The sequence below is a fragment of the Symphalangus syndactylus genome, chromosome 12 (assembly GCF_028878055.3).
Source record: "Symphalangus syndactylus isolate Jambi chromosome 12, NHGRI_mSymSyn1-v2.1_pri, whole genome shotgun sequence".
Lineage (NCBI taxonomy): Eukaryota > Metazoa > Chordata > Mammalia > Primates > Hylobatidae > Symphalangus > Symphalangus syndactylus.
This window is the reverse complement of record NC_072441.2, coordinates 42,352,670-42,365,806: the sequence shown is the minus strand read 5'-3', so window position 1 is coordinate 42,365,806 and position 13,137 is coordinate 42,352,670.

The following is a 13,137-nucleotide window of genomic DNA, read 5'->3' as shown; positions in this document are numbered from 1 at the left end:
AAGTTGGGTTAAAAGGCTATGGCAGAAATCTAGGCAAGATGGCCTTAGTCTGATCCGATAGAGTGGTGATATGGATATATAGAGGTAAAAATAAGCGGTGGGTTTTAGTGATATGAAAGAACAATAATGGAAAAGACTTGGTAATGGATTGAGCTATCCCTTTCAATTATCTTCAGTTCCTTTCTATCCCATTGTGGCACATTTACCCATAAAAATGATAGCATTTCTCACACTTTATGTTATTTTTCTGTTATAGTATAGGGTCTATAACTAGGACTCTATTTAATTAATCTCTATATCCATTGCTCAGCTTGATGTTTTGTGGATAACAGATAAACAATCAAGTCTGGTTGACTGAGTGACTCAACTTCCCTGGGTAATGTTTGATATTAATTTTTAGCATATACCTCTGTCGGATTATCTTCCCCACCCCTCTCACCCTTCCATTCATTATAGAACCATAAAGAATGCTTCCCAGTTTGAATATTAAAAAAATACCCCGCAAGTAAAAATTTATTCTTATGTTTAAACTCTTTATAAATATTTATTTTTAATGATGTGAAGCCAGATACTCTATCATTCCCTTTATTAGCTTTTTGTTGCTGCTGTAAAAATTACCATAAACTTAGAGGCTTAAAGCAACACAAATTTATTATTTCACAGTTTCTACAGATCAAAAGTCCAGGATAGCTTGACTGGGTCCTATGTTCAGTGTATCACAAAGCTGAAATCAAGATATTGGCTGAGCTAGGCTCTTATATGGAAGCTCTGGGAAGATTCCATTCTAAGGTTGTTTGGTTGTTGGCAAAATTTAGTTCCTGGCAGTTGTAGGATGGAAGTCCCTGTGTCCTTGCTGGCTGTCAACTGGGGGCTGCTGTTAGCTGCTAAAGACCACTCAAATTTCTCTTCACCTGGCCTCCTCCCTCTTCAAACCAGCCATGGCAAGTCTTGTTTTGATTCTCTTAGATTTCACCCTTTGACTATGCTCTCAGATTTTTAAGACTCATATGATTACATTGGGACCACTGGTATAATCCAGGGTGATCTCCTAATTTTAGGGTCAACTGATTAGCAACCTAAATTACATCTACAAAGCTCCTTTTGCCATGTGATGTAATATATTTATGGGCATGATATTTTGTCATATTCACAGTCTGGAGATTAGAATGGGACATTTTAGAAATTCTATTTAATACATTCCTATTTTAAATTGAGAAAAGTTATATAATAAATTAGACACCACTATAATGTCATATTGTAAATTAATCAGTAGTGTTGGGCATAACTTTTTCCAGAAAGTGTCCTATAATTTTATCTTATATCTTTCATTTGTTATGTACTGAAGTTTTAGATTTGTTTTTTAACCTTTCCACCCTTCTACCCAAATCTACTATGTTGAATGGGGAAAGGATCAGTCTTCAGTAGCCAAGATGCCCAGATAATAATGTCCCAATGATGCAAAATATACGTATATAACTTTGTGACCAGAAACAATTATAGAGACAGATTTTTAGCTCTGAGGAAGGAGAGAGGAGGCAGTGTGAACCTGTTGTAATCATATCAAGCACTTACGATTTCTGATCCTGAGGAATGGAGAATCAAAACTTTTCATTTTGGATAATCAAAATTCCTTGATAGCCCCCATATTCAGATATGACTTTTTATTTATTTAATACATATTTAATGAGCATCTGTCAGGTTCTCAGACACTATTCTGTGCACTAGGAATAGGATGTTGGATAAGGCATGCCAGGTTCCTGTCTTCTTGGAACTTCTTGTTGCTGTGTACTTTGGCAGACAAAGGAGTAAAATGGCAAAAAGAGGAGAGATGGGGGTGGTGATCTCTTCTCGTATGAACCAAATGCTCTTCTCATATGCTCAGAGAGCTTCAGATACCAATTTTTCTCTTTTCCTGAAAGGCAGCTGATATAGTTTGGATGTTTGCCCCTCCATATTTCCTGTTGAAATGTAATCCCTAAGGTTGGAGGTGGAGCAGATCATGGGGTGGAGGTTTGGATCATGGGGCAGATCCTTAATGAATGGCTCAAGGCCATCCCTTTGGTAATGAGCGAGTTCATGCAAAAGCCATTTGTTTAAAAGAGCCTGGCCCCCTCCTCTCTCTCTCTTGCTCCTTCTCTTGCCATGCGATGTGTCTACTCCCCTTTCACCTTCTGCCATGACTGTAAGCTTCCTGAGGCCAGAAGCTGAGCAGATGCTCATGCCACACCTGTACACCCTATAGAACCATGAACCAATTAAAGGTCTTTATAAGTTGCTCAGCCTCAGGTATTTCTTTATAGCAATACAAGAACGGCCTAACACAGCAGCCTTGGAGGGCTGAAGGAGAGACTCCACAGGAGAGATGGCCTTGACCAATATGACTCAGCAGGGGTGTAGGTCATAGAGACAGATAGAGTTGGAAAAATACTCTGATTAAACATTAGTGAGTTTTCTTTTTTCAAAAAGTTTAGCATAAGGAAAAAAAATGCCTAAAGAAAAAGTTTCAAGGATGACTTTAAAAATTCAACTGACAAAGTACTAGTTTGTTGTGTAGAATATTGGGAACATTTGGTAATACAAGAAATAGTTAATGGTTCTCTGCTTTTGTATTATCACCTTGTTTGGTGCACTGAGGCCCTGATGAGTTCCCAAAGAATATCAGGATGTGAATACAAATTGTCAATCTTGTAAAATCAGTTTACCAGTCAAATAAAAAAAAATCCGGACTTGCCTTTCTTTCATACAATGCTCAGAACACCAATGCCATTGAGCTTGTTTGAGAATAAAGATGAGGAAATTGTCAGTCATTAGGTATAGCACTAGCAAATGAAAACAATATTTGAGAGACCATTTATTACCAATTTCAATTCAGCTTCATTTGTGGATACAAACATATTGTGAGTATTTATCCATTTCTTCTTATTTTTTAGAGAAACAAAAACAGAAACGAAGATATCCATGACACCTAATGTTACAAGGAGAAGAAATCACTTGTAATCACAAGGGTACTGAGAAAAGGTAACAGACAAATTTATATTTGTGGAACCAGGAATCTTTCTGATGACTTTCAGAAAGGGTGGACATACAAATAAAAATCAACCTTCTTCTTGGTGAGGATTTGACCTTGGTTCCGTATTAACCCAAGAGCTGATAAGCACAAACCTGGAGTCCAGTTTTTATGCAAATATAACAACTCTGCTTATACCTTGAATTACTTGTATGAAGTGGGGAAAATTTTTTACTCTCTCTGAACCCATAATTAAAAAAAATCTGTATGACTTGGATAATAAACCCACTTCCTAGAATTTTTATGAATATGAGATATTGTGTGAACTACCTAGTATGTTATTGACCACATGGTTTGTGTTTAATATGTGGAAGCTAGTATTGCTATTATTGTTGTTATAAACGATAGCACTTCTGTCTACATAATTCTCAAACTTTCCCCCTGAAGCTCAAGATACTTTAGTGCGTTAATGATTATTAACTTCAATGCACAGATTGAGAAATTAGCAAAAAAATATGCAAGCCACAGAGTGGAGAAAGAAAATTCCTTGTCATGTAATTTGCCACTGTAATTAGATCTACTTGATGATGACCTTTAGGGGACTGCCTCAGAGTGCTGAATTGTTCAATTCATTAGAGTGGCACCATCAAAATGACCTGATAATGTTAACAAAATTGTCCTTGTACCAAGCAGAAGAGTCTTTTCGTTCCTTTTCTGCCTGTAGTTCCAGGGCTACACAAGCCCAGCAAAAAGCAGAAGCAGTGAATGAACAATTATTTGGGATGATGCTAATGGCTGATGTCTCAGAGGAGGCAAGCACCCTTTCTCAGACAACCCAGTTTCTTGACTCTCAGCCTTCTTTGGTTTAACTTTGGGTTGTTAACCCTTTACTGCCTGAGACTTTGTCTAACTCCCTGTGCCTTTGGAGTATGAAGTTCCCAGTATATCATCTGCATTGATTTTGGTTCCTGTTTCACAAGCTGTGCATCACAGACCTTTATCTTGCAGTTATCCGTGGTCCGGATGACCAACTTCAGCCTTAAAACCAGGAGCAGACTTTTCCAATCGACTTTTGCAAATTCAAGGGGAAAGAAAGAAAAGAACCATGTAGGCTCTTGGATGTTGCTTCTCTTAGGGAAAAAGGAAGGATATAGCTTGATATTTTTACTACTGTCTCCCCAAACGTCCCACCCATCATGCTGCCAACATCATTATTAATCTGTACCTTCTCTGGAATTTTATGGGCATGTTGAATTCATTGTCATCTCCAGAAAAGAGCAAAGCCTGGTGTGGACAATTTAAAACCACATTCAGTTGCTTTATTTTGGCCAAAAGTTTAAACATTTTTGTTCTTTTTTTTTTTTTTTTTAGCTTGTTAAGCCATTTGCAGAACTACTGCTATAGACTAAACCTGACAGGTCTGAGCACATAGTATAATTGTGTGATGCACACATGTGTTTATTCCCTTCCCTACACACACACATACACACACACACACACACTTTCCATCAGCATGTCAGATTTATGGAATTTGAAATGTTTCTTTCTCTAGAGAATGGTATAACATTTACATAAAATATCAGCTTACATTTTGTGAAATTTGACAAATTACTCATAAATCTCTCTTTCTCCCTTAATCTGTTCTTGACATGTCCCCAAAAGTTTTGAGATGGCCTTAGTGATACATCTTATACTCATGTCAAGTATTTTGTTGACATCAATAGGAGTTTTACTCATGTAAAAAGCCCTGGATTGGGTTACCAGACACATGAAGCAGACAAGAAGCATTCAAAAGTTGTCAGTAAATAAGAAGTGTCAAATAAGTGTCCACCACAAGTGCAAATATCCCTGGGTATCCATTAACTTCAATAAACAGAACATATTTGGCAGTGTGCTGTTTGACATGGATTTACAAAAGAGTTTGCCAAATCATTTTTTTCTTTCTCTCTGTGAAATGTCAGTGAAAGAAAAAATAGGGGGATGGTGGTTCCATTATTGGATAATTTCTATAATATTGTATAAGAAAGATAGGTTATTAGATATTCAAGATATGTATAGTGTACAGAGGCACCAATTTGGTGGGGAATTGATGATTCTTTCACCAATCTTCTAAGCACTGGCTTTTACAAAGCCAGTCCTGTGACTTATGGCCCTATTCTTGAGTAAAACACATTAGTTCAATATCTCTTGATTGGTATCTTAAAAAATTGTTTAAAACAAATGTTCTTCTATTTCTGTTTTAGCATTTATTTTTGTTTGCATATGACTAAGCCTGTTTCTTTTTGGTAAATTTAATTTGCTATAGTTTGGCTCCCAACACTGAAAGAATGGCATCCTCTGAGATAGGGCTGCCAACTATGGCAAGTAGCATTGCAAAGTATATAAATTTGCTCTATATACTTTTCAAACTCAGATGCAGTCACTGACATTTGGCCTGATCTAGGAAACCCTGGGGATTGGAAAAACACAAAGCGTACTACTGTACTGACGTGCAAAATGTCTTATAATCTGTCTTTATCTTTCATGGCTGCAGTGGTCTGGATAAATTAGACCAAATTGGGCTAAACACTGTCCTTGGCTACATTCACGTAGCTGTTTTCAACGGCTAATAGGAGCTGTGTGTGCACATCCAAGGACAGGATTTGGCCCCCTTTGTCTTTGCACAAGCAGTTGCTTTAGTTGATATGATTATTCCTGAATGTTTTATAAGCAGTGTTTTTGCCCAGTTTAAATCTTTTTTCACTTGATTCTTCATAGTCAAGACATTTATGAATATGGAAACGTGTAACCTAAAATCTTCGGTTTCCGGAAAAATAAAAATCTCCCTAATAAAACCTGTGAAAATTGCAAATGAACTGGGAAAGAGGTAAAGCAAGTCATATAAACGTTGGCAAAAACACAAGTAACACTGAGAAAATGTGTTAACACCCATTAATGGTTAATAATCTGATTAAAATTTTTATAGCACATCGATCCTTGGCCTTTCAAAAGGGAATCTGTCGTTAAATAATATTTTCAAGGAAAATACATGTCACCAAATACATTTATTTATTCAGATGCAAAAAAGCTGAAATAAACTCTCAATGTAACTCCACCCTCTTCTGTCAGAAAATTTCTACATAAATCTCACTATTTTCCAGAGGATAAACCTTCTGAAATTGAAGAGAACCAGTCTGACAGAAAAGTTTTTATTACTGAAAATTGCAACTTTGGCTTATCTTTGAATTTTCTCCTAGAAAACAATAAATACAATCAGCGCCTTAAGGTTTTGGAAGAGACTTCTTGCATAAATCAATACATGATACGAATAAAAAGGAAGACACTATAATTTCTTGACTTTCTGATGCGTTTGCAAGGATTAGCTCATTTCCTTTGTGCTTTGAGCAAATCTTATTTATATTTCCTTATTGCCCATTTGCTGAAGATGATCAATTTAAGAATGTATTTAATTATACATTGGAACAGGGACTTTCAAAAATTCATAAGTATATACATTATCCATGCCAATATATAAATAATTGCAAGTTAAATATTTTCACTTTTTGTGGAGTCATAATCCTTTATATAATAATGTAAGCAAAATAATCCCACTGAGTTCTTTGGTCAATAATTTGTCTAAGATAGTGGACTTTTTTTTACTACCTGCCAATGTGAACAGGTTCCAGGTATTTGAGATCTGTCATATCTTTGCTTGAAATATTTTGAATACCAACTCCAAAAACTCGACATTAATAAAACATTAAAGTTCCAACTTATGCCCATAAAAGTCAAGAAATACAGAGTTAAGGTTGTTGACTCAGGTCTCTTAACTCAGTTCTCCTGCATGCATGCATGGGTGATGGGGCAGCGGTGTGAACTGTTGCTTAAATCAGTCTTCCTGCATAATCTGAAAATGTAATTGAATTAGTGTATAAAGCATTTACATACCCTCCAGTAGAGAGCCCCACACACTATATTATCCACATCCCCTCTCAGGGCCCTCATTTTAACTCCTCACTGCAGTGTTCCTGCGAGGCTTCTTCAAACATTCAGAAATTGGACTTGCAAATACAATTTCCCTTCTTTTATGAGGCTTCAAGATGAGTGATGCACACTCAGCTTTCCTAGTTGCTTTCAGCTCCTGGCCAGACAGATAGAGTTTGGGCAACATTCTTCCTTTTGGTTGATATCCTCAGGGTTTGCTAGGTATTAGACAATGTCATTCTGTGGCTAAGGATTATTTTATGCTCTAATTCAACCAGATGCAGGACTGCTTGCCATATTAATATGAAAATTAAAAACATCAGATTGAATTTAGAAACATAGTCGTATAGCAGAGTTTGGCTTCAGGTAGATCTATGTTTCCACTGGGTCCTTACTCTGCCACATACGTTAGTTAAGCTTTCCAAATCGCTGTTTCTTTCCTCTGTAAGATGGGGATAATAATCGTCCTCAAGATTTTTTTGATTCAATGAGATTGTGAGAATTTAAAGAGAAATGTGTATTAAGTGCTTGGTATATAGTAAGCACTTAATAAATGTTTGCTCTTATTATTAGCACTCATTTTGGTAGGAAATAATATATTGCTTCAATTCATTTTTTTTCTTTCATCTGTCATACAGAATGGGACAGGGGCCTTCAGTAGAATTTGAATGTTCAGAAATGTTAAAAATGAAGTTGAACAATAACCATAAAAAGAATGCTCATCCTCATCCATAGTTCAAGAAATGTGCAGAAATACCATTTTTCATCATTCAGATTGGTAAAGATGAAAAAGAATGGTAATATCCAGTGCTGAGTATGAAGAAATAGGCTTTCTCATACAGTGTTATAGTACTAGTGAACTAGTGTGTCATCTTAAAAGGCAGTCTGGCAATGAGTATAAAAATTAAAAACATGCATCTTGTTTGACTCAGCAATTCTACTCTTAGAAATTTATCTTAAGAAAATAATCAAGTAAGTGTTCAAGAATAGTCATGAAAGTCCTACAGAAAATTGGAAAGAGCTTAAATGTTAATATGGGACTGTTAAAATAAACTGTAGTGCAATCAGACAATGGAATACTATAAAACCATTAAAAATGAATGAGTTTTACATGTGTGATAGGTTGAATTGAGTAGTCATAAATTGTAGGGCAAACACTTGAAATGGTTCCTGTTTTGTTTTTTTTTTACCTTAATAACTGTTGCCACTGCTCTCTGTAGAATGCCCTTTCTTTCTGAGAAGTGGGTTTCCTTAACCATATCTCAGTCTTTTTGCAGAACTTTTCAGTCACTTTTGGTTATTTAAATAGTTTGATTTAGTTTATTGAGACCCAGGGCCAGCTTCATGGGTGTGTGATCTGTGCAGATTTGCAAAGAGCCCTGTGCTCAGAAGGGCCCCACGCTTGGTTTAATGATTGATTGTCACTATCTTGAAATTCTTAAGAATTTTATCTTTAAAGTCATGTTCTGTAAGTGTAGTCTGATGGGACAATGGCTCATGTGCATGAGCCGAGAAGACACATGCAATATGCATGTCTGCCATTCTTTGCCACCCCATTTGCACATAGCATTTTCAATGTCCATGGGCACAGAATTCCCGTGGACTCACGATGTGTGGGAGGTCAAAGTGAATAAAAGGTAAGGGAGCTCCATCTATTATTCAGCAAATGGGGTCCCTGACAGCCCCAAGAGGCCACTCTGTTCATTCAAACCAGAACTTGCTTTGAATAAGAAAGAAGACAACGACATTCTAAGAAACAAGAGTGTTCAAGAAACTCTATCATATTCTTTCATACTTGTTGTACTTCTGTGTATTTGGCAAGCACTTATGCTGAAAACGATGACAAAGAAGTAAAGGGAAAGAAAGGCAACATATAATTACTTTTTCTTTAAATCTTACTTTACTCATCAGTAAGCTGAAGGTAGGAAGTGTTGTAGAAGATGCACATACCAGAAAGTGAAATTAATACAGTTGAGTTCTGCTAAGAATGAAATACATGTGCATGCATGAACTATAAAATATGAATTGTAATTATAGTGATTCCACATATGAATTAAAAGGTTCATATTTGGATTTTAAAACAACCTAATGGTGAATGGTAAATTTCATGCTAATAAGTCAAATTTAGATTTTTTCTTTACATTACATAGCAAAAAAAATACCATGGTAAGTTGAAGAAGAGGCTTCAGAAAGATGGAAAGAGCTTTATATTTTAGTAGACTTAGCATCTTTTTTTTTTTTTACTGCCTTTTGAAGAAGAAGCCCCATATTTTCCTTTTGCACTGGGCCCCACAAATTATGTAGCTGGCCCTGATGCCAAAGATGAAAGAAGAAAACGTATTGGGGACATTTGATGTTTTTGCTTATCAGCATTCATTCACCCTTCTGTTAATAGTCCCTGATTTTCTGGGGGCATCCCCTATGAGTCAGTTTTTTAGAAAGGAGTTGACTTGACAGCTGGCTCTATGGGTGCTGTGAGACTCAAACCTGGCCAATCAGAATATTTCATTTTCCTGGTCATATTGATTGGTTTGAACCATGTTTGGTCTATACAAATCATAAGACTTGTATAAGAATTAGCAGGAAGAGATTCTCTGCCTTTTGTTGCTAGAATGTAATTCAAAGAGCTGTGAGCCTGGAGCTGCTGGAGGTTACCATGTGGAGTCTGAGAATGGCCCAGGTGAGAGATGGATAGAAACCAAGTCCTGGTGATACCATTTGAATCTGGATCAATCTATGCCTGAAGTTAGCTGGATGTACATCTGGAGTTAGTTATGTGAGATCTTTTATGTTCAAGCTAGTTTGAATTAGATTTTGTTACTTGAAACAAAAAAAGTCTGACGCAGCATGCTATATGCTCTATTAAGGTTTGTGTAGAACAGTTATCTCCAAAAGTACGTACAAAATGGCTAAGAGTGAATATCCTTGTCAGGGAAGATTATGAAAAGGCCTTTCATTTATAGCTTTGTACTGTTTTCTGGTGTTAGATTTCATAAAGCAGATATTTATTACTCTAAATCCAGCAAAAGCAATAAACATGTTTTTAACTTGGGGGAAAATCAGTGATGCTTAATCTTTAAAAAAATTTTATTGTGGTGAAAATACATAATATGAAATTTATGATCTTAACTATTTTTAAGTATATAGTTCAGTGGTATTAAGTATGTTCACATTTTGCAAAACAGCGTGATGCTTAATCTTAATGTAATAATTTCCCAGATGGACACAAAAGCAGATGTCTTAAAGTAGATGCTTACTAGAATTGTTTAGTAATGGGAGCCAGTATTCTGATGCCACCTTTTTTACAGAATGACATGGGTATGCAGAATAGCCCTGGAGTCATAACACAGGCCTTTCACCAGCAGTTTCACTGGTTGGTGCCATGTAATTATACTGCAGAATACAGCAAATAGAAGATTAATGAGTTTGGCCTTACTAACCACCTAAAGGTGAAAAATTTAATTCTCAAAGTAGGCAATCTTTTGTCTTACTGTGTTCTAATGCATGTATATGTGAATAGAAGAAAATTTGGGTTCACAGCAGTATAAAAAATGGGGCATTGAGAACACAGAAAAGTAGTAAAATCAGTCTAAGGTTAGAGCAACCTCACGGAAAGCATTCAAAGAACCTTGCAGAGCACATTTTCAGTAGTCCAGGGTCCTGCTTGATGAAATGGCTGTAACATTTCCTTGAAGATATCTAGTGTCAGTGTTTTATGTGTATCATTGTGCTTAGGGTTTGAGCAGACACCAGCAATGTCAGGAGGGGCTGGGGGCCAGGATATTGTTCTCTCAGCCTTCCACCCAGAGATGTGTTGGGTCACTCTCAACCTGGTATGCAGTGGGCTGGTCTCCAGCACAGGATCCCGTAAACTTGCTAACCCTTGTGTCCATGATCTCGGCTGTCCTTCGCTTCCCTGCCTAGATACTCCTCTTCCCCTGAACAGAAAACATGCGTAGTCATCTTCACCAACTGATTGTTTAACACAGACAAATTTGTTTTCGGTGTTCTCACAATGAGGTTTTGAATGGACTGTTTCAATCTGACACTGTTTTTTGATGTGTATGTACAGAAGCAAAACTGTCATTATTTATATTCAGTAGATCAGATGGTTTCTTGGAAACTTGCTCGGACAGGGTGAAACCTGAGGACACTGGCTGAGGTTGAGAGAACGGGGTGAAGAGGGATCCCCATGAGGCAGCAGGAGCAAAGAGTGAGGGTCTGGGACGTTGGAACACAACCTTTGCTACTGCGCCATTTCACTAGGGCAGACCTTTGGGATGGATGTGGGTTGTTACAGCACTGGGAGGGGGCAAACACGATTCAGTTATCTCTAAGTTGTTATCGTTGTTGTTCTTGTTATTAAAGTAATGTGGGCATCAAGTAAAATGTTCGACTGGAACAAAAGAGAATCCAGTGAAAAGTAGTTCTCCTTCTCACTTCTACTCCTCTTCTGTCCCCGGAGGGCACCACCCCTGGCTTGTGCATTTTTCAAGATAGCTTGTGCCCAGTTCAATGCCCTGTGTAGTTCTTCACTTTGGTTTTACTTTGGCTTTGACCTATTAAGTAAGGGCCTGAACTGAAATTAGAAGATGACACTCAGCTCTGCATTTTAGCATTCTTTCCTTAGAAAAAGTAATGGATAAAGAAGCATATGCAAGAGCTCGAAAGCTGTCACTCTGAGTATGTTAACTCCTGTACCTGTTTTTCACACTTTCTGTGCCATAAAGCTGAGCAGGTGACTGGTACATTCTCTCTTTGTGCAGTATGTGATATTACCAATTCACTGAAAAACAAACTTCAAACTGCCAAAAAAAAAGCTAGCTTTTAATTATCTTGAGATACAAGTTGCAAGGAGGAAGCCTGACATTGCTCATCAGTGAGATCAGTAAGCTGTGAAGACACGTGGCCAGATATGTCTGGTCATTAATGTATACAGTATGATCAGATGTCATCATAATTGTTATTATTACAGGATCATAAAACTTTATAGTAACAGCAAAAGCAAGGTACCTTTGTTTGAAAGGTTAGCCAAAAAAATGAACTGAGCTCATCAATAAAACAGATGCAAGAAGATAAGCATTTATAAGGGATTCTTATGAAAATAAATAAGCAAAGACTTTTTCAATAATGTTCACATTTAAATTAGGAAGTAGGGAAATGTGGTCTTAGTGGATTACTTTAGATTGAATTAAATATTGAAATAAATAATAGTAATGTGGTTCTAATATCTGTAATTAACACAGGCTAGCAATATAGATTGGCTTTCTCAGATAACACTGTGTATTTGGCTAAATTTCCATGATTTATATTTTACAAATTTAAGCAATGGGAACACATGTAATTCTAAAGTGAAGAATTTAAGTTTTCTACACAAAGCAATAACAATGCATTTTCCTTTAAAAAAAAAAAGTGTGTGTGTGTCCACACATGCTCTCCACGCTTTGCCCAGAGATAATCAGGAAGAGTAGTTTCAAAAGGATCTTTTTCTTGCTCTAGTGTCGGATCTTAAAATAAGATTTAAGGGCTGGAAAGTCTGATTGAAGGGGACTGAGATGTGATTTCTAGTAGTACTGCTTACCAGAGCATGGAGAACAGAAAATGCTGTTTCTGTATGTTGGAGGTTAGACATTTCTGGACAGACATATTTTAATTCAGTCTTTTCTTTTGAAATCAAATATATGCTGTAGCTACCTTGAGATGTGCAGTTGCTTATTACAGTTAATGGATTGTTTATCCTCTTTGTCCTTGAGATAATCCTAAGTATGTGCATAAAACTGAGCTCATGCTGCCCATAAAAACCAATCAGCCTGGAGTTGGTCCACAAGGTGTTGAACATTCACTAGAGCAGATGGGAAAGATAATGTTTAATAAAGAGTTAGAGGATTAGGTGGTACGAAACAAGCTAAGAGAAAGGGATAATTTCTTTTCAGGTGAACCTCTGTGACATTTCTTGTACCCAAAGATAGATTAAAATCATCCCAGAGCTATGACTTTTGGCTACTTTTTTCCCAGTGCTGGCCCTGCGTACGTAGTCAGCTTTTGACTCTGCCGGCATCATCACCTGAATCTGTGAATAACTCAAAAGATAGTTTCTCAGGTTTATGAAGATGTATGAAGTGAGTCATTCGCAAATGAATATACATATGAGGAAATGACAGAATTCT